Below are 23,666 nucleotides of genomic sequence, written 5' to 3' on the forward strand. Positions count from 1 at the left end.
AATAAAACACTGTCCTGTATATATATAAAATCCATCTCTGAAGAAGCACCATTCATTTGTCCCCCGTGCTGGCGATCGGAATCATCATACATGTGGACCCTTTCAGACAACAAGCAAACACTCTTCAAATAATTTACACTCTGTGTGTATAGTACTCCAAATTATTTTAAGATCGAAACACTTATACTGTAGTTCATTGTGCATAAAAATGAACAATCAAAATTTAATCCCAGTTGGTCATGAGTCATATAAACATGTCTGAATGTGCTGGGCCAAGTCCTTCTGTATTCTTTTTTTTTTTAGGAGCGTACAAGCCAAAGATCCAAATGAAAATAGTAATAAACACAGTTCTGCATCATATAGTTTTACAACAAATGAACCAAGGGGTGGCAACATTAAGTGGCATTGGGGTAATTTATGTGGCAGAGAGGTTTACTTATTAAGAAGCTTTTGTGGTGGTTGTTGTATTTCATCTGTGTTACATGGCGCAATCAAGGAAACTCCCAATAATGCCTATTGACTTTTTAATCTACTGGAGCCTACTTTTCTCATGATAACCAGATGGATCAGATAATACTTAGCGATGGCCGATCCTGTGGGTGGTCCACGTTTGGGTTTCCACTCTAAGCAAACCAGACCGGAATTCATTTAGCACCTTTCTCTGAAGGGTGTGATCACTACATCACATCTGCCCAAGCAAAACGTACCAAAGACAGAACCAAGCCAGACGTCGATTCACCCAGGTGAAACAACACTGGTGTGAAAACGCATTTAGGGAACGACTAAGTAGAATGTCATATCGTAAAACAAAACTCAAGACAGTTAAATTCCCATTAAACTGGTGATCCAAAACCCCTAAAAACAAAAACTGTGGTTTCACCGTGGTGTCAACACAGCTCAGGTCATGTTGGAGGCCTGCTCTTGAGCACGGGTTAACAATCGATGGTGGCTCAGAAATCCCCTGCTGTGATTTGTATTCAAAGCAAAAATCTTCAAAGTACAGCGTGGCATTACGAGGCCAAATTGTGCTGCGCCGGTGGAAAACTGGTTTGTAGGTTCTCAGAGCAGGAGGTGCAGCAATTCAAGCAGCAACATGCAGTTTGTTTGGGTCTATTTAACGTGCAACACGGGACTTTAAGGGATGTCTGGCAGGCACAGATTACTTTTTAAGAACCACAATACATTTCATCCGCCAAGCTGTGTGTTCCTGCTTCCTAAACTACACCCACACACCTCGCGAATGCCTCCTGTGTGATGACAGTTGCGTCATTGTTTGTGGCTGCTTGTGACAAGGCACACTCACCGCTGCAGCGACTCTTGCGGTTGGCCTTCCCCCCCCGTCAGCAGCATCTTCAAGCTGTTCCGAAACATGACTGCAGCAGATGCCCCGGAAGAGACTACAGAGGAATCTGTTGGGAAAATAAATAAAGAAATATTACGATTTCTGAAAGCACATGCAGTATTACCAGCTGTCTGTAGAGAGACAAGATGCTACTGGGAGCATTCTCAGGGATAGCGGTGCAAGATGAATCTGGAGTTTCAATAAAGAAATAAGGAAATAATACCCATCAGTGAAATCATATGTACTGTAGGTGTCAGAAATGACAGTCATCATCCATGCAACTGGGTCATGTTAAAGCTACAATGTGTAAGATTTATTGGCAAGGTTGCAAACTGCATTATGCGGTCAAGGGTGACGATTTGTTTCCTTTTACGTTCTTCACTTCCTTAGCGACGGTAATTCATGACTCCTTGTATTTTCTTATGAGAAGTACCATACGTGGTTCTCCATTTCACAGAAATGAGGGTCATCAAACTTGTTAGCTTGCACTAGGAGCTAGTAGACTGGGCGACTGTATCAACATGGCTTCCATGATAGAGCCCCCTCCCATGTAGATATGTAGGGCTCGTTCCAAGCTCATTAAAACACATCGACTCATTAGGCAGGTTTCTATGATTCTTCAAAGTAAGTCCCTTCAGCTTCTCCCTTGTTTTCAGTCGGGGTCGCCACAGCAGATCCGAGGTGGATCTGCATGTTGATTTGGCACAGGTTTTACACAGGATGCCCTTCCTAACACCACTCCGCATTACATGAAGAATTACAAGAGTCTTGCTAGAATGGCAAAACCCAGTATATTCCATCAGTGACTGGACAATCTCGACATTCTGAAAATATTGTTAAACTAATGCAAAACCAGCTACTGTCCTGATAATTATACACTATTGAACAGATGACTAGGAATGCTAGAACAACGCCCCCCCCCGGCCCGAAATCCTACACACAGTAGATTTAAGTGCTGTACTTCCTACCAGCAACCTCATGAATAAAACACTGTTCCATTTGTCAAATTTACCATTATTGTGATAACCATTATCGTGATAAATCAACACAGAGGCCTTGATAAACTGCAGTATCATCGACACAAAATGCTGAAAACAGATTGCATGTCAGACACACGTTCTTGGTACTCATGCACAGTTTTCTGAGAGTTAAGCAGCAATAGTCTTTTCCTGCAGGGTCAGCCACCATGTCCAACCCCTTGCAAAAAATTACGCAATCATCCCCCCCCCCCCCCCCCCCCCCCCGACAGGATGTTCACCCCTGTTAGATAGGTTACTCCTTTTTGCTCCAAAGGGCCATCACTACTGATTCCTGGGCCACCATCTTTGCCTGTCTCCAAGTCACGTGTATGTTGCTCACGTCTGCTTCAGTCATCCGCATCCATGTTGTTTCGTGGCCTTAAGCTTTTAATTTCCCCGGTGGATTCCATTCTAGGGTCCGTCTTGAAATGTTGTACGGTTCCGTCATCCGTCTATGGTCTATCTATTTCCTTTGTGAGGTCTCCGTCAACTTTCTTTGTTTTTTTCCCCAAAGATCTTTGCTGGAGATTTTCTCTGGCCAGATAACATTGAGGTTCTGCGTGTGTTTATAAATACTTGTATCTTTGGAGTCAGCTCTTTGGTTTGCTTCCAGGTCTCTGTCCCACAGAGAAACACTGACTTGACATTTGCATTGAAGATCTTTATCTTTGTTCTGAGCTTCTGGTTTTTGTTTCTACAGATGGGTTTCAGCGTCATGCAGAAGTGTGTCAGGCTTTAGCTGCACTGGCGTTGTTTGGTTGGTTTTGTTTTTATATCTATTTTGCTGACTACGTATGTAATGAACTTAACGTTTTCTACATTGTTTCCATTAACAGTTTTTGGGTCATCCCAGCTTTTGTTGAAATGTATAATTTTTTGTAAAGTTGTGTTGCTTTGTTTGGCTTGTTTTCTGCTTGTTGTCATCTTGTAGTAGTTTTTACTTGCCTTTTCTTGAGACACAGACAATGGCAAACTCTACACCATCCCATCTTTGTGTTAATGTCTGTTAGATACCTCTTAGTTTCTTGGTCATTTCGATAATAATCTAGTCAATGACCATGAAGATTATCACAGGTGAACATAAACATCCTTGTCAGTGGAAACTGGAAAGAGTTTTGTTTCCATATATGGCTTGAAATGACATTGTAAAACTGTTGTAGCACTTTCCACTGGCGCACCCTTCTGGCTCATGACCTTCCGTAGCAGTGTTCAGGCAAGACCTCTTCATCCGTATTGTCCCAGTTCACCAGCTGCAAATGGATACCAACTTTGGTTGTGGAAGTAACCTGTGTTGGATTGGCATGTCATCCAGGGAGGTTAGACTTTCATCTTCACACTACAGTAACACAGAATAAGCAGCAACCCAATTGGCCTTGGGGCTTGTATAGGACATCGCCATTCAAGGTCCCCATACCAACGAAGCCAATGAGAAGGCCCAGCTGCACAACGATGGCAGCCCCACAGAAGTAGCCCCCGTCTCCCTCATATTAAGAAATAAACACTTAGAGAAAAACATTTGGTACGGCCAAAACAGTGATTCTGTACATTCATTAAACAAAATGCACATGGGTAAACTCAGGAAGACCACAACACCCTCAAAACTACTGGATGACAGTTTTATTTTCCCCCTCTGATAACCCTCCACCCCCCAACAACAGTTGGTCAGCTCAAGAACACTACAATATAAAACAAGGGCAATCAGAGATTTCTGATGTCTGCCAATCCGGATCCGGATCACCTCCAAAATTTAATGGAGTGACAAGAGGAACATGGAACATGCCCTAATAGCTATCTGTGGTGCAGATTTGGTGAAAATCTGTGAAGTAGGTTTGAAGTAATCGTTCAAAGCCTATATAAAGTGAAATCTTGATCTGGAATCTGGATCCAGATCCAGATCACCTCGAAAGTTTCATGGAGTCCTCCATGGCCTAATATGTATCTGTGTTGAAAATTGTGCCAAAATCCGTGCAGTAGTTTTGACATAATCCTGCTAACAGTAATCCTTCAAAGCCTATATAAAGTGAAACTTGATCCAGAATCTGGATCCAGATCCAGTTCACCTCAAAAATTTAAAGGGTTCTTTTAAGGCCTAATATCTACCTGTGGTGAAAATTTAATCAAAAATCAGTGTAGTAGTTTTGATGTAATCCTGCTAAAAGACAAACAGACAGACAAATACATAAACATAGATGATTTCATTACATCCCTGGTGGACATAATAAACACTGAAATCAGCAACTGCTTTAAAATAAATAAAGACCCAATCATGGGAGACTTAAGAGTTTCACGTATGCCAACTAATGAATTTGGAGACAAAAACAATCAATCAATCCATTTTTTTTATATAGCGCCAAATCACAACAGTTGCCCCAAGGCGCTTTATATTGTAAGGCAAGGCCATACAATAATTATGTAAAACCCCAACGGTCAAAACGACCCCCTGTGAGCAAGCACTTGGCTACAGTGGGAAGGAAAAACTCCCTTTTAACAGGAAGAAACCTCCAGCAGAACCAGGCTCAGGGAGGGGCAGTCTTCTGCTGGGACTGGTTGGGGCTGAGGGAGAGAACAAGGAAAAAACCATGCTGTGGAGGGGAGCAGAGATCGATCACTAATGATTAAATGCAGAGTGGTGCATACAGAGCAAAAAGAGAAAGAAACAGTGCATCATGGGAACCCCCCAGCAGTCTACGTCTATAGCAGCATAACTAAGGGATGGTTCAGGGTCACCTGATCCAGCCCTAACTATAAGATTTAGCAAAAAGGAAAGTTTTAAGCCTAATCTTAAAAGTAGAGAGGGTGTCTGTCTCCCTGATCTGAATTGGGAGCTGGTTCCACAGGAGAGGAGCCTGAAAGCTGAAGGCTCTTCCTCCCATTCTACTCTTACAAACCCTAGGAACTACAAGTAAGCCTGCAGTCTGAGAGCGAAGCGCTCTATTGGGGTGATATGGTACTACGAGGTCCCTAAGATAAGATGGGACCTGATTATTCAAAACCTTATAAGTAAGAAGAAGAATTTTAAATTCTATTCTAGAATTAACAGGAAGCCAATGAAGAGAGGCCAATATGGGTGAAAACAAGGTTACAGCAATGACACTAATAGCATTCAGTTAGGGCTGCAGCTATAGAATATTTGTGAAATCGAGTATTCTAGCAATTATTTAATCGAGTAATTGGATAAAAAGTACTTTTGGGTTTTCAAACAACATCAATAGTTCAGAGCTCTCCCTAAAATGGCACAATGACGCTGCACCATCATGCAGACTGTCAAATTGAGGGTGTCCCTTTCTGTTTTCCTGGATAATTATTTATGTTTTCACAATTTTACAAGTTTTGGCTCTTTCCTGGTGTCAGGAGCTCAGCATTCCCCTGACACCAGACCGTAAGCGCAGGCGGTCGATCCTCAGTCAGTCAGGCTGCATGTGAACGTGAGTACAACCTGTGAAAAACCAAGCTCTGGACCCGCTCTGCAGCTTGCCGATGAAAACGCTGATCAAATCCGAATAAAGGAAGTTTCTGAATAAACTTGATGACTTAAAGTGCACGTAGAGTGGAGAGTAGCCAGCTGACCAAACCGTGTGTTTTTTAAAAATACACAAACACACTGCTTTGCTTTAATAATAAGTCTATTTGAGATGATCAGTGGACCCTCTTTCTCTTTAAAAAGCATTAATTTACTCTGTGTCGCGTTGGACCGTTGTAGCCTCCCTACTCTGAGTGCCGCTCTCATTGGACCGACATCTCTTGCTACTCTGGCATTGTGGGATAGCTCGCCCACAGGTTGAGCTTGCCGGACTACTTTTGCCACCCTGCTCAGCGTGCCGCTCTTGCTGGAGCGACAACATACAGAATGTGTCTCTTCCCAGATAGATCTGTTTCAGTGCAGCTTCTTGTTCTGACTAACACAAAGTTAACACCCAAGTCTTTCATGGCCAACTGTAAATGGTAATCAAAACATTCCAATCGTATCTTTCTGGACTCTTTCGCGTCAAACTCCATCATGTCAATGTTTACAATGTGCTTGAGCAATAACAGGTGAAGTTGCTCATAAACTTTAAGTTTCTTAAATATTTATTATGGCCACTCTTAAAACTTCAGTTATCTTTATAATTGTATTACTTGTAAATTTTAGAATGAATTTAGATGATATTCTCATTATCGCACAGGAACATTTCACAATTATCTGGAAACTACTTTTTGAGCAGGAATTCATCAAGCACTTTGGCCGCGGGCGCCGACTAACACAGAATATCCAGAAACTGGACAGTTGTTTGGCCATAACGAGAGCGTCCACTTTTAGCTTGCCATAAAGGTAAACTAGTGGCGCTCGTGAGAGTGTGCGTTGTAGTTTCTGCTGCTAAATTGATTAGCACTTACACAGCTTATGCGCATGCCCTAGTCTTTTTCTGTTCCCCCCCCCGGGGATGTTGCAGCACCACACAGAGGCCTGGCATATGTACTACAACGTTAAATGGAGCTTTGAGGCACAGAATTTGCCTTGAACATTTTTTGTAACTGAATTATTCGAGTTACTCAACTAATCATTTCAGCCCTACATCCAATACACATAATTTGGGCCAGAACCTTGGTGCAGTCAAACCCAATGATTTATTATACCTCGGGTGGTGGAAAATCAGTTTTCAGTAGTGTAAAAAAAAAAAAAAGAAAAAAGATAGATGCAATACAGACAGAGACGATCACCTTAAAACAAGAGTGTCTTCATTTCCTTCATCACAGATTGTTCTAGTCCATTAATTTTTGTGTGTGTGTGTGTGTGTGTGTGTGTGTCTCACCATCCCCCAACCCACCCCACACAGGTACACATATCTCTACTGCAATGTTTGACTGTATGAAGCACAGCAGCAGATGTTCTCCATTTGGCACCGGTGACTCAGAAAAGCCCCACAGACCAGCTCCAGCTGAGGAGTTGGCTTTGAAGCTGAACAATATCATCAAGAGGACATGGAAAATGTCTGGAAACAAATCAACCCCCCACCCCCGAGTCCAACTTAACCATTGTTTTTCCACAATCTCTGCTGAACCTGAGAGGGTGTTAAAAGACTTCCAGGGCAATCAAACGACATTCTGAACGACACTCTGGTAACACCAGATGTGCTGGCTGGGTATACGAGGTCTGTTAGAAAAGTATCGGACCTTTTTATTTTTTTTAAAAACCTGATGGATTTGAATCACGTGTGCTTTCATGAGCAACCTTGAACCTTCGTGCGCATGTGTGATTTTTTTCACGCCTGTCGGTTGCGTAATTTGCTTGTAAGCAGCCTTTGTGTGAGGATGGGTGGAGTCTCTCGTCGTTTTTTTCTTTGCAAGGAAATGGCGGAACGACTGGAGCAGCGCGACCGCATCAAATTTTGCCACAAACTGGGCAATAGTCAGGTGGAAACCATTCAGATTATTCAGATGGCTTTCGGTGACGATCCTCTGGGCATCACACAGACTAAGGAGCGGTACAACCGGTTTAAAGACGTCCGCACAACAGTGGAGAGCGAGCCGCGCTCGGATCGGCATCAACACGCTGAAATGACCGGATCATTTCCAAAGTGAACGCTGTGGTGATGTGGGACCGTCGTGTGATTATCTGAGAAAATGCGGAAGAGGTGGACATCAGCACTTTTTCGGCACATTCCACTGTGAAAGAAGATTTTGCCATGAAAAGAGTTGCAGCGAAATTCATCTGCACGAAGCTGATGGTGCAGCAACAGCACCTCTGTGTCTCACAGGACATATAATAATATTATAATAATTTATTAATTTATATAGGGCCAAATCACGAGTAATCGCCTCAAGGCGCTTCACAAGCATTTAAAAGCAGAATAAAATAAGATTAAAATACAATAAAAAAATTTAACCATAAAAAATTAAAAGAAGTAAAATAAATAAAACGTATAAAAAAAGACACACAATAAAATACTAATGATAAAACAGGGAGAAGAGATGTGTCTTCAACCTGGCTTTAAAAGTCTCCACAGAGTCCGACTGTCGTATTTGTGCAGGCAGATCATTCCACAGAGCTGCAGCGCGGGGATAAAAAGCTCTGTAACCCACTGACCTTTTCTTCACCCTCGGGACACACAATAGTCCTGCAGGCTGTGAACGCAGAGCCCTTGCCGGCACATAGGACTCAACCAGGCCGGCCAGATAGGGGGGCGCCAGTCTGTGAACAATTTTACAGGCCAATAGTAATACCTTAAAATCCGATCTCAAGGAGACCGGAAGCCAGTGAAGGGATTCCAGAACCGGCGTAATATGATCAAACCTTCTGCTTCGCGTCAGAAGTCTGGCAGCAGCATTTTGAACCAGCTGAACACCCCTGATGCTGGACTGTGGTAAACCAGAAAACAAAGCATTACAATAGTCCAATCTAGAAGAGACAAATGCATGAATCAGAGTCTCAGCATCAGCCATAGACAGGATGGACAAATCTTTGCTATATTTCTTAAATGAAAGAAAGCAGTCCTCGTAATGTCCCTAATATGGAGGTCAAAGGACAATGTAGGATCAAAAATTACCCCATGGTTCCTCAATTTGTCAGTATGATGTATAACACATGAACCTAGGCTAAGCGCCAGCTGATTAAATTGATGCTGATGTCTTGCTGGACCAAGAACCATCATTTCAGTCTTATCAGAGTTCGAAAGTAGAAAGTTGCTAGACATCCAACTTCTCACTGCTGCGAGACAGTCCTGTAAAGATTTTATGTGGACAGAATTTCCAGCAGCTATCGGCATATACAACTGAGTAACATCAGCACAGCAATGAAAAGCAACCCCAAAACGCCGCAAAATGTTCCCAAGGGGTGCCATATACAGGGAAAAAAGCAGGGGACCCAGAACGGATCCCTGCAGAACCCCCGAACTTCATGCCCTTAAAGTCAGAGGTAGTGTCATTGCACAAAACACAGTGGGAACGACCAGACAAATAAGACATTAGCCACGCAAGAGCAGTTCCAGTAATCCCGAAACAGTTTTCTAGCCTATCAAGTAGAATATGATGATCAACTGTGTCAAACGTTGCACTGAGATCCAACAACACCAATACTGTAGTAGTATCCGAGTCCATTGCTCGCAGAAGATCATTAACTACTTTAATAAGTGATGTTTCTGTGGAGTGATGTCTTCTAAAAGCAGACTGCAGTGGCTCAAAAAGGTCATTCTCAGTAAGATAGTCCACAAGCTGCTGTGAAACCACCTTTTCCAGACTTTTAGAGCAGAATAATAGATTTGATACATGTTGTAACATGCCGTGACATGTCCAGCTTGTCCACAATTTCTTGGATAGTCACACGACTGAAAAGCCACCGAAAGCCGTCTAAATCTTCCGAATGGTTGATGAGCTGGGCATGTTACAACATGTCCTGTGAGACTTCAACACGGAGGCGCTGTTGCTGCGCCATCAGCTTTGTGCCGATGAATTTCGCCGTCACTCTTTTCATGGCAAAATCTTCTGTCACAATGGAATGTGCGGATAAAGTGCTGGTGTCCACCTCTTCCGCAATTTCTCGGATAATCACACGACGGTCCCACATCATCACAGCGTTCACTTTGGAAATGATGCGGTCGTTTCAGCGTGTTGATGCCGATCCGAGCGCGGCGCGCCCTCCACCGTTGTGCGGACATCTTTAAACCGGTTGTACCGCTCCTTAATCCGTGTGATGCCCAGAGGATCGTCACCGAAAGCCATCTGAATAATCCGAATGGTTTCCACCTGGCTATTGCCCAGTTTGTGGCAAAATTTGATGCAGTCGCGCTGCTCCAGTCGTTCCGCCATTTCCTTGCAAAGAAAAAACGACAAGAGACTACACCCACCCTCACACAAAGGCTGCTTACAAGCAAATGACGCAACCGACAGGCGTGAAAAAAATCACGCATGTGCACGAAGTTCAATGTTGGCTCATGCAAGCACACATGATTCAAATCCATCAGGTTTTTGAAAAAATAAAATAAAAAGGTCTGATACTTTTCTAACAGACCTCGTAGTCTGAGTAGGTATATGCAACATTTTGCTTTATTTTGACACTGAGTTTACTGGAGCAACAGGGGCTTTGAGTGAGTTCAAGGTAAGACAGCAGAAAGTGATTATCCTGTAGATTTTTTTTTGTAATTCATTATTTTACTCACCCATGAACGGTACACATGGCATTTTCTCAAACATGTTAAAATTTAAATCAGGCACAGTTCTGTTGGAACGATGTAGAATGAAGTTGTCTCAGACACAACAAGACTGAAAAACTAAGTGCAATGTCGCAGTTACGAAGTCCGGCATTAGCACAAGTGCCACAAATTGGAGAAAGAATCAATACAGAAGAAGTCATCTTAAATTTACAATGAGGAATGAAGGTGATATCTGTACCAAAACAGTACCAAGCCAAGCATCAAACTTTTTCACGTAACGTTTTTAGAGATTACTGATCGGACCCCTGCTGCTTGTGTAACTTGAGTGGTGAGACTACGAGCAGATTTCATCTTAATACTAAGTAATTCACTTTTCATAAAAAAAAAGAAAAAAAAAAAAAAAGGACATTTTGCGACCTTTCACATTTTATTAAAGGTGCACATCTGAAGTCAAGAATTTATTTCCAATGTCAAAAGTCTACAAATTAGTCATTGCGATCTAAATATGGATGCATACAGTTCTCAGGCTAGACTGTCTGAGAAGTGTATGTTGGATTTGATGGCATAGTCCCATTCCTCTCCTTCACCAATAATGGTACCAGCAAATGTTCCCATCGAGATCAAGGCCAACGCAAAGGAGGATTATGACATTATGGTTCTTTTGATGTTGGCTCAGCTCTACCGGTTCAGCTGGATTAATAATTCAAGTACCCATGAAACCCCTTTCAACTCTTCAACACTATAATCACTGACAAGAGTATTTTTGACACTATTTGCCAGGAAGAGCCAGAACAGGCATGTTTGTAAGAGGACCCTCTAAAAAATAAAAGAGGGGGCTTGTCAATGGTCTACAAGCAAAGGCTGCAATAATCTTTAATACGCTTTGGCCAAGGTCCTGAAAATACACTTTTCTGGTGATGACAGTGCTTGCATAAAAAACAAATTAAAAAAAGGTGCCTACAGTATGGAACGACTTACTTTCAGAAACTCGGAAACAAAAGGAAAACAAAGAATATGAAGTGATAGTTACAGCAATACAAATGGTGGCATCTGCACAGATACAGCCTGGTACTCACACCAAACGTTTGGAAGGTTCTCCTCTCTCCACAGAGGAATGCTGGAACCCTGACAGAGTGAACATCGGGTTCTTGGTCACCTCCCTGATGAAGGCCCTTCTCCCCAAATCGCTCAGTTTAGACGCGTGGCCAGTCCTGGTGGATCTGAACTTCTTCCATTTACAGATGATGGAGGCCACTGTGCTCATTGGGACCTTCAAAGCAGCATAAATGTTTCTGTACCCTTCCCCAGATTTGTGCCTTGAGACAATCCTGTCTCGGAGGTCTACAGATAGTGCAGCAGCTAAGAGAATATTTAGAGCAAAATCGTGCAAATGGTGAGACAAGCACCAAAGTTGGCACAAATACGCCTTAAACATTACTCTTGAAAAAACCGACTGGCCACATGAATTTTCAATAGGCGGCCAGGTAGGGGTCAATTGAAGAATTACACAGGGGTCAAAATTAAAAATGCTCAAATCATTTTGAAAACTGCACCACATTATTTGTCTGATCATAAAGATTCCAAAAAGGTATAGTTTGGACTATCTATGACCGAATGATCAGGAGTTATGGGGTAAAAACAGCAAAAATGGTGACAAAGGTCAGTGTCAGTTTGTACAGGAGTCAAAAGTTAAAGTTGCTCCAATTTTGGTAAAAAATGATGCAAATTATTAGTTGAGTTGTCAGGGTTTTAAAAAGGAATAGTTTGGACCATGTATCATGCTTGTATCATGTTACAGGATACTTATGTCACGTCACAGAATCCAATGGACGTTGACCTTGTTTTACTTTGGAAACCAAACATTCAACACAACAAAACTATTCCATTTATTCATCCTATTAGCTCAACCAATAATTTGCATCACTTTTTACCAAAATTGAAGGAACTTTAACTTTTGACCCCTGTACAAACTGAAACTAACCTTTGTCACCATTTTGCTGTTTTTAACCCCATAACTCCTGATCATTCGGGCATAGATAGTCCAAACTATACCTTTTGGAATCTTTATGATCAGACAAATAATGTGGCATAGTTTTCAAAGTGATTTGAGCATTTTTAATTTGACCCCTGTGTAATTCTTCAATTGACCCCTACCTGGCCGCCTATTGAAACTCAAGTGGCCAGTCGGTTTTTTTCAGAAGAGTAATGTCTAAGGAGTATTTGTACCAACTTTGGTGCTTGTATCACCATTTGCACGATTGTTTCAGTTATCTGCTGCACTAAGACAATCCCTTTGACTTCATGCTTGGTTTGTGTTCTGACATGCACTGTCAACTGTGGGACCTTATATGTAGACAGGTGTGTGTACCTTTCCAAATCATATCCAATCAACTGAATTTACCCCAGGTGGAATCCAATTAAGCTGTAGAAACATCTCAAGGATGATCAGTGGAAACAAGAAACAGGATGCACCTGAGCTCAATTTTGAGCTTCATGGCAAAGGCCGTGAATACATACGTACATGTGATTAGAGTATTTTCGCTTAATTTTTAATACATTTACAAAAATCTCAACAAAACTTTTTTCACATCGTCATAATGGGGTATTGTGAGCAGAATTTTGAGGAAAAAATTAATTTCATTCATTATGGAATAAGGCTGTACCATCATTGTGTGCATAAGGTGATCTGAGATCAAAGAAGAAACAAATACAGCTGATGTGGACAAATGGAGATACAGCAGGCTTTTCAAATTTACAGCGTGTACAAAGTTCAGTCTGATGAAAGTAGATTTAGCAACATTTACATAGTGAGGCGTGAAACACACTGACTATATTGCATGTGAGCCACTGCCGTGGTAACAGATTACACCTTCACACCACCTGCATGGTTGAAATGTCTCAAACGCTCAACTCGTGTCACACCCGTCTATTCCCTATAGGGGCGTGGCAAGGAATAACGCAAGCTGCACGGAGTTAATATACACAACTGACCTGCAGACATCATGATTTTGGCATCATACTGACAACATTAAATAATTAACAGTTTGCTGGAGTTTAAATGACTGTGGAGGAAGTCACAGACGTTAAAAATATATATTTAAAACAATTACAGCAATTACAGAAGCAAAGCATGAGCATCTTAACAATTGAAATACAAATAACACCTGCAACAGTGACCTCCAGTGGTCACCAGCACACAGCGATTATGCCTGTCTGTCTTTACTATATTGTTTTGCATGTTAAAAGATGGCCGAAAATAGACATTCCAATGGTCCACAGAATCCAAAATGTCAGAGGTGAATATGCAATATTTTCTTTAAAAGAATGTGAAATTTCACCTAGTTTGCCAAAAGGCAAATGGAAGATGGAGACCTAGATTTGAGCTGTTTTGTTATATGAAAATCCTTCTCTGTTCCACTCCTCTATGAAGATGAGTAATGATGCAAGAAACAAAACTTGCACATTGCACAATTTCTTAAACCCCAGCCACAAAAGCAATAATTCCTACAGAGTTGTTGTGGGTGTCTTGGTGGTTTCCTCACCAGTCTGTTTCTTCCATAGTCACTCATATTTTTTGAGAATTGCCTCCTCCAGACTGATTTATCACACTGTTTGTATTTGATGCAAATAAAGTCCAAAACATATTCAGTAACTTGGAAATGTTCATGTATCCATCCCCTGACTTGTCTGACTAAAAAGTGTCAATAACAGTATCCAACATACTTTTTTTTGTACTTTTTCACTTTATGAAAGCATTTGTTTTGTTGTAAATAACGTTTGACATTTAAAAAATAAGATTTTGATAAAACAAAATTTGTTTCCATTTACTTTTGAGCATGTTTTAAAATGTGTACATAAAACATAGGGGTGTGTTGTGTGGCTGGGGTACCTGGCTGGCTTTTGTTTCTGTTTTCTGTCTTTCCTTCCAGGTGGCATGCGTTCAGGACTGAGTGGCTGATGTGTGGCTGAGTTATCAGGACCTCACCCTGATCACCTGAGGCTTGTCATGTGCAGCTCGTCAGGACTCACAGCTGTGGTGCATCTGTATGGATTGGGGCATGGTTGCATTTAAGTCTGGAGTACACAGTGTGTATTTGCCAGAGACTCGACCTTGTGACCAGAAGGGTGAGATCGACGTTTGGAGAACCATCTCATCATTATGGACGCAGAGACCGTACCAGGTTTGATGCCATGGTCTGTGAAAGAGGAGGGGGTGAGGTCTCACGCTCGTCAGCACACTTCCTGAGGTACTTTAGGTTTTGTGACTAACATGAGTACAGTCAGTAGATGGGGTGTCCCTCACACCTTATTATATTGAGCTGTTATTTTAGTCGTTTAATCAGCTTCCACTGCAGTGGAGAATTGAACTGGGTGTTCCATGCCTGCAGGGTGGGAAGCTGATTGGTGATTAAGCCAGGAAGTGTTTGCTGATTATGTACACCTTTGAGTGGTCTCTCTGTGTGTGGAGTGGTGGACTCACATTATGGTTTCTTCTTTCACAGACTCGGTTGGTCGCGGCCACCTGGGGGGTGTCGGCGGGGTCCTTGGGTCCGAACTGTTCTGGCTCCGGACCGTTTGTGCTGCTGGGAGCGCGCTGTTTTTCCACCTCGCCAGACCGGGCACTTATTGGTTATTAATTGAGCACTCACTGTTATGTCATTAAATTCTGTTATCCTTTGAACCGTGCTCTGTTTCCTTTATGCTGGGTCCTGTCAAACGCTGGGTCGGTGCTCCGACTGCGTCCGACACATAACAGGGGTGCCTGTAATTCTGAACAGTGTCTTGAAGGACAACACAACCTACAGATGTTACCAGGCATCAGTTCACAAACTTCTCCAAAAATACTGATGACAGTTCAGACATTCAAATCCTGCCCCCTTCCCTTGTGTCTTTTTATATTCATCAGTGTAAGACATGGTGACAGTCGCGACTGAACTGGATAGAGTTCCCTCGCCTATGACGAAAATACTTTCTAAAAGTCAGCACAATAAAAGCAATCATAACAGCCACTCTTTGATAAAGTGACAAATGATATTCACCTCACAGATACTGGGAGAAAGATGATTCAAAACATTAGTCACATTCAATGCGGCAGTGCAATTTTAATTTAGCCCACCAGTGAAATAAATCAAATGACTCAGTCTACACTGTGATGCAGCCTGATGCAAACTGTTCTGACTTAAAATCAAATTTTATCCATCAAATCACTGAAAACATATACAGAATGTAAAAATAAACAAATAAATAACAGAAAGAGACCCATACAGGCCCCAAGGCCCATCAGGCTGGTGCTTAACCCAGGAGAATGTACTGTGAAACAGATGAGTCCACGACCTCCACTGGGTAGGTCACTTCCCCAACCAAGTCTGAAACCCAATGACAGCCAGGTGGACTGGGATGAAGCAGACAAAGTGTTTTGTCCAGGGATGTATACAGGTAACCTGAAACAGGGTTGAGCCACATGGCAAAAAATATGACCATGATATTTTTCTGTATTCGTCATATTGATATTTAACAGAATATACAATTAAAGAATATCGCCAGTATGAAGAGTGTCTTGATAATGTCTTAAAAAAGTAAGTTCCTTTGGCTGCTCTCTTGTTTTATTCGGGGGTCGCCACAGCAGATCCAAGGTGGACCTGCATATTGATTTGGCACAATTTTTACACCACATGCCCTTTCTGGTGCAACTCCACATTACATGGAGAAATGTGATTGGGTGGTGTTTGAACCGGGAACCTTCCGCACTGAAACCTGCATCTTGATTATGACTGAAACCTGAAAAAACAAAAGGTTCATTAAAAGAACAAAAAGCACGGACACGTTTGATCTACCTTCATATCACCTTTTTCAGGTGATGGAAAAGATTTCAGTTTGGCTTGTGCCTGCTCAGGTCTGAAAGAATGCACTGGTGGTGGGTACCTGGTGGGTAGAGCAGTGGGTTTGTGACCAGAGGACTGTCAGTTCAGCTCTCAGTCAGACAGACAAATCACTGGTGTACAGCAGGTAGGCTCTTTATCTCCAATTTGCTACTGATGTGGAAAAGTGCTATGTAAATGAGGTCCATTTAATCACCCAGGATCCAAACAGTTCCATTCTCACCTTTCGAAAGTAGTCAGGTAAAACCTGGAAGTCTATTTGGCCTTTTGCAATTGCTGGGTTCCTCAACGCTGAGGCAACGGCATGCTGAATCATGCACAGAGAAATGTGCAGATGTCCAAAATGTCAGAACTTACATTTCTTCATGATGCATTCTCATCTGAGCCTATAACGGTTTGTCTGACACCATTCCAGTGGTTCCCAGGATCCTCCAAAGAGACAGAGTACCAAAGACATCCAGTCTTTGTGACTGTCTGGATGTGACCTTGTCTTAGTCTCAGAAAGACAGAAAGCACCAGGATCCAACATACTTGGACCTTCATTCTCCTCCAAAGGTATCAGTATCATCCAACACCTCTGTCCAACAGCCTCATGACTCTATAAGCTCTTCTGCAACCCAGAAATATCAAAGTCACCCCGAGATAAGTGGATAAGACTCAACAAGTTCAACATTTTCACTATATACAGATACACTTATGATGGCGGCGTGCAGGAAGTCATCAAAAGCCAAGATCTCAGGCTTGATCCAGAACAATCATAAACCCAGACACTCCAACAGACCATTGTTGCATTGTTTGGCGCACGCGCACCGAGTACTCCACAAGTCGCTCATGAAGAGTGCTGTGGGGGGCATCGCCTTTTAAAGCTGGCATGCAGGCTCCGTGTAAATACACGGACATGACTGAATCTATGGATAACACTGCAACAAATGTCCGTATCTTGCACAAAGAAAGGTGGACATTTAAGTCCCTTAAACGTGTCCCAGATGAGACAATCACAACAATAAGACAATATTTAACAGAGAACATTTCTGCTGTCAGCTGTAATCCTGTGCACACTGTGCGCACATTTTTGTCTTCATTCAATACTACATCAATAAAAACAGCTTGTGTGAAAATATATTTAATGTCTTAAACAAATGATAGCTGTTTGGGAGTAAAGCTGGAAAACAGAGGATTTTTCAGTGTTCTGAGGCAGAATGCAGAAGGCTGTAAAAACACAAAGTTCCGTTCAGTCATCTAAAACATTCAAGCGTACTGCTCCACTCATGAAAAAAAAGACCACCAACTCAACATTTTTGGGTGTTTACAAACAGTAAAAGGCACACTGTACGCAGGTGAACTTGACGTCACCTATTGGACTTTGTCCCTGCGCTTGGAGGTCTCAGGGTCACTCAGCTTGAACTTGTCTCTCTCACCAGCATCTCTCACACAACTTCTGCATTTATCATAAACCAAAGTCCGTATCAACGGGCCGTCGGTCTTGGATCTGGAGAGCATTAAAGTTCGGTTTGAGCCTCATATTCCTGCCCAAACCCACTCAAACCCGACAGGCATTTTAATGTTTCTGACAAAACCTGTTATTTTCATTCAAAACAATTACCCGCCAATAGGAAGAAAGCCGTTAGATCTAGGCCTGTGCGGTTTAGGTGGTACACGGTATAATTTTGGCCGACGGAAGAGATTTAGACTCCCCAACTAATCGCGATAATGGCCGCGGAGTTTTTCAATCCAGGAAAAATCCTCTGTGAAGCGGTGGTGTGTGTGTGTGTGTGTGTGTGTGTGTACCAGTTTGCTCCGGGAGAGAGGGGTGGTCTGAGATGAGGTGACTGACTCTCACTGTTGTTCATGTAAGTTTGTGAGACGCCTGTTCTGTCGCTGATATTTGCAAAGCCATTGTTTATTTCAGCCAACGCACTGGGAGAAGGCAGAGGCTCCGTCACGATCTGAATCACACATTTGAGAAAGTGCAACATTTAATAACGCAATGATTTTTTTTTTTAACCGAAGCAGAAAGCCAAATCAGCCAGGTAACGTCAATTTACCCAGACCGACTTCAATTACACTCAACAAAAATATAAACGCAACACTTTTGGTTTTGCTCCCATTTTGTATGAGATGAACTCAAAGATCTAAAACTTTTTCCACATACACATATCACCATTTCCCTCAAATATTGTTCACAAACCAGTCTAAATCTGTGATAGTGAGCACTTCTCCTTTGCTGAGATAATCCATCCTACCTCACAGATGTGCCATACCAAGATGCTGATTAGACACCATGATTAGTGCACAGGTGTGCCTTAGACTGCGCACAATAAAAGGCCACTCTGAAAGGTGCAGTTTTGTTTTATTGGGGGGGGGGGATACCAGTCGGCTGGTGTGACCACCATTTGCCTCATGCAGTGCAACACATCTCCTTCGCATAGAGTTGATCAGGTTGTCAATTGTGGCCTGTGGAATGTTGGTCCACTCCTCTTCAATGGCTGTGCAAAGTTGCTGGATATTGGCAGGAACTGGTACACGCTGTCGTATATGCTGATCCAGAGCATCCCAAACATGCTCAATGGGTGACATATCCGGTGAGTATGCCGGCCATGCAAGAACTGGGACATTTTCAGCTTCCAAGAATTGTGTACAGATCCTTGCAACATGGGGCCGTGCATTATCCTGCTGCAACATGAGGTGATGTTCTTGGATGTATGGCACAACAATGGGCCTCAGGATCTCGTCACGGTATCTCTGTGCATTCAAAATGCCATCAATAAAATGCACCTGTGTTCTTCGTCCATAACAGACGCCTGCCCATACCATAATCCCACCGCCACCATGGGCCACTCGATCCACAACAATGACATCAGAAAACCGCTCACCCACACGACGCCACATACGCTGTCTACCATCTGCCCTGAACAGTGTGAACCGGATTCATCCGTGAAGAGAACACCTCTCCAACGTGCCAACGCCAGCGAATGTGAGCATCTGCCCACTCAAGTCCGGTTCCGACGATGAACCGGAGTCAGGTCGAGACCCCGATGAGGACGACGAGCATGCAGATGAGCTTCCCTGAGACGGTTTCTGACAGTTTGTGCAGAAATTCTTTTGTTATGCAAACCGATTGTTTCAGCAGCTGTCCAAGTGGCTGGTCTCAGACGATCTTGGAGGTGAACATGCTGGATGTGGAGGTCCTGGGCTGGTGTGGTTACACGTGTTTCTGCGGTTGTGAGGCTGGTTGGATGTACTGCCAAATTCTCTGAAACGCCTTGGAGACGGCTTATGGTAGAGAAATGAACATTCAATACACGAGCAACAGCTCTGGTTGACATTCCTGCTGTCAGCATGCCAATTGCACGCTCCCTCAAATCTTGCGACATCTGTGGCATTGTGCTGTGTGATAAACTGCACCTTTCAGAGTGGCCTTTTATTGTGGACAGTCTAAGGCACACCTGTGCACTAATCATGGTGTCTAATCAGCATCTTGATATGGCACACCTGTAAGGTGGGATGGATTATCTCAGCAAAGGAGAAGTGCTCACTATCACAGATTTAGACTGGTTTGTGGACAATGTTTGAGGGAAATGGTGATATTGTGTATGTGGAAAAAGTTTTAGATCTTTGAGTTCATCTCATACACAATGGGAGCAAAACCAAAAGTGTTGCGTTTATATTTTGTTGAGTATATAGTAAATTAAGTAAGTAAGTCCCTTCGGCTGTTCCCTTGTTTGCACTTGGGGTCGCCACAGCAAATCCAAGGTGGATCTGCATGTTGAATTGGCACAAGTTTGGTGGTTTCGTGTTGAGCTTTGTAAATGAGGAAGTGACCGTCCTGAAAGCGCTTCATGTATTCAGAGCGGATGTGCCATCTAGTGTTCAAGAGATGAAACTTCAGTCACTGACCATAAATTTCTTTAATTCTTCACCAAAACATCAAATCTAGGCTTGCATCTTAGCAAGGCAAATTGTACCTGTAGTTTTGGGATCTGCACAATAAATGTTTTCAAAATTACATTATAACGTTTTATTTTATTGTCAATTTTATTTATTTATTTTGATCAATTTACCTTTGCTAAGGGAGCCATTCAAAAACACAATTTTTACACTTAGGTTTATATCGCAATATATACCGTTACCATGAAGGGATTCAGCTTTAGTTAGATCCTGTATTTTCATTCTTTTTAATTAACTAAATCGGCCGTTTCCCTGATGTGAAGCAGACCTGTGCACACAAAGTAAATAAAGTATTTTAATATGACCTGTTATTGCCTCCTTTCATCCGGATCCGTCATCAGAGACATACTGGTATCCAAATAAGACGTCCTTGTTTTGGAAATACTTTAATCCCTTATTGTAGAAACGGTTTGTGAATAAATGCAGAAATGAAGAAGTCCAACAGTGTAATATGGTGCTCCGGGTACATTTTCCGTCCTGCTGTCGTTTTGTCCAGGCACCCATAAAAGGAAAAAAAAAAAAACTTTAAAAGATTGAAAGTTTAATTAATGTCACGGTGCTCCATGTATTCACAATTAGTGTTGACAGCAATCTGGCCTTCAGCTTTCTGCTCGAGACAAAAATAAATCTCATTAACAACCCACCGACAAACAAAGGTATCACTTGTTAATGCTGACTTGCTGTCTTGTTTCACATACAAATGTGCAACATTACAGAAGCGTGCAATGCTCTCCTTTAATAAAATTTTTAGGAAATTAGTATCACTCTGTATACATTTCTTTTTTTCTGCACCGGAGCCACCCATCCTCTGCGCTCCGGGACCTTCCACTTTACAAATTAAGCACTGATTATGGCTTTCCCAGACACAATCTCTGGAGTAAATGTTTCTGAAGGGATTTGACACAGCATTAATTGAATTATTATTATGAGTAGTAGTAGCAGCATCTTATTATCAGCTGACAGCAGCACAATGTTAAATATCCTGCTGTCCAGCATCAAAGTTAGCAGTCAGATCTTTCAATAGAAGCCGGCAGACGTCAGACTAAGATTTGTATGACAGATTTTGACTCCTCTCGACATAATATACGTCAGACCTCCACCCACGCTTCTTTTCTCATTTTCAGCACTCTTACCATTTGCCCAATCCGTTCATGAGAAAAACTCCTTTATAACTCCTTGTCAACCAGAAATCTGTGTCACTGGAGACAAAGTGTCGTTTTTAAAAAAAAAAAAAGTATAAATCTGGTGATGAGCATGATATTTTGTTGAACAGCGGTTTGTTAATCTGGCCATTGTGCAGCTGCTGAATCAAAGATACTAATTTTTGGCACGGGATCCATGCCTCTGTTTTCAAATGCTTCACAGGGGGTCTGAAGTCAAACTTTCAAAAAAATACGGGTGCACAAGCACCCTGAGTTGTGCCACACCACTGGGGGGATTTTGAGGATAAATACAGACATTAAAATGAGCTTTTAACAGCATATATTTTTTGCACCAATGCAGTTGACAGTATTGAGATGAATGATGCTCTAACTGAAGAATCGTAGACTTTGGATATTTTTAATATGCTCTTCATTTTTCTATATAATATCCCCACTTAAGCCTGGTTCACACGACAGGATTTAAAATTATCTTTAGGTTTCCAAAACCTGAGAGACCACACACGGGAAGATAAAAATAGATTTAACAGGTTTGGTCAGCCACACGGTAAGGACAACAACACCACACACGAACAGATTTCACACACCAACATTCACAGCTCAAACAGGAAATCTCGCAAAATCTCTCGAGATTAAACTTGACTTCAGAATAAACAAACAGAGATACAGGTCTGTTAGAAAAGTATCAGACCTTATTTTTTCAAAAAACCATATGGATTTGAATCACTGTGATTGCGTCAGCCAAGCTTGCGCATGCGCGAGTTTTTTCATGCCTGTCGGTTGCTTCATTCGCCTGTGAGCATGCTTTGAGTGAGGTGTGGTCTACCTCTCTCGGCTATTTTTTATTGCGAATAAATGTCTGAACGATTTGGATCTTTGCTGCATCATTTTTTTCCAGAAACTGTGAGAGACCTCCAGGTGGACACCGTTCGAAAAAATGAATATGGCTTTAAGGGACGATTTTATGGGGATTAAACAGATTAAGGAGTGTTACTGGCCCCTTTAAGGACGGCCCACAACTGCTGAGAGCGCAGCGCGCTCCCAGCGCCGATGACACCCCACACAAACAACCAGATCATTTCCAACGTGAAAGCTTTGTTGATCCGGGACCTCATCTGACTTTCACAAAAAGGCAGAAGATGTGGACATCAGCACTCTTTCCGGCACATTCCACCGTTACAGGAGTTTTTTTTCATAGAAAAAGAAGCCGAGGGAAGCGCCACAGAGCCATTCATTACACGGAACAAAACCACCTCGGTGTTGGTCTCACAGGATTCCGGTTACTTTCCAGTTGTGTGAATATCCGATTGTGATTGTGCATGAGCTGGACATGCCAGAACATGTCCTGTGAGGCTTCATCACGGCGTTTCTTTTCGCCATGCAGCTCCGCCCCGATGCGCGTTATTCCTCTGCCTTGTTCCTCTTCCATGACAAAACTCCTGTAACAGTGAAATGTGCCGTTCATTTCTAAACTGGATGCTGTCTTGATCCGGTATGTCATCTGACTAGCACAAGAATTGTGAAAAGACGTGGACATCAGCACTTTTTCCGGCACATTAAGACAGACGTGCGGAGGAGTTCGGCACGTCATGGTGCAGGCCGCTCGGCGCAAAGAAACGCCGTGATGAAGCCTCAAAGGACATGTTGGGCTTGTCCAGCTCAAGCTCAATTTCTCAGATATTCACACGACAGAAAAGCAACCGGAATCCGTCTGAAAGCCGTCCTGTGAGACCAACACAGAGGTGGTTTTGTGCCGCGTCAAGAGTGGCACGGTGGCGCGTCCCTTGGCTTCTTTTCCATGAAAAAAAAACAAACAAACTCCTGTAACCGTGGGAATGTTTCGGATGTGTCCACGTCTTTTCACAATTCCTGTGCTAGTCAGATGACATACCGGATCAGGACAAGCATCCAGTTTAGAAATGAACGGCACATTTCACTGTTACAGGAGTTTTTGTCATGGAAAGAGGAACAAAGGCGGAGGAATTCCGCACATTGCGGCGGAGCTGCATGGCAAAAAGAAACGCCGTGATGAAGCCTCACAGGACATGTTCTGGTATGTTTAGCTCATGCACAATCACAATCGGATATTCACACGACTGGAAAGCAACCGGAATCCGTCTGAAATCCACCTTTAAGCCGTCCTATGAGACCAACACCGAGGTGGTTTGTCCCGCGTAATGAACGGCTCCGTG

At 42.6% G+C, this 23,666-nt stretch overlaps 1 protein-coding gene across 4 annotated transcripts in view; it reads right to left on the minus strand.

The window, feature by feature from the left end:
• Positions 1–23,666, minus strand: part of tanc2b (tetratricopeptide repeat, ankyrin repeat and coiled-coil containing 2b) — a 381,104-nt gene that overhangs the window by 245,073 nt on the left and 112,365 nt on the right. For all 4 annotated transcript variants that reach the window (XM_034193361.1, XM_034193366.1, XM_034193364.1 and 1 more), the window contains one exon: positions 1,304–1,409. The gene's annotated coding sequence lies outside the window, so the exon portion shown is untranslated. The remainder of the gene's footprint in view (positions 1–1,303; positions 1,410–23,666) is intronic.

This window comes from Thalassophryne amazonica, chromosome 18 (genome assembly GCF_902500255.1).
Source record: "Thalassophryne amazonica chromosome 18, fThaAma1.1, whole genome shotgun sequence".
NCBI classification, from domain to species: Eukaryota; Metazoa; Chordata; class Actinopteri; order Batrachoidiformes; family Batrachoididae; genus Thalassophryne; species Thalassophryne amazonica.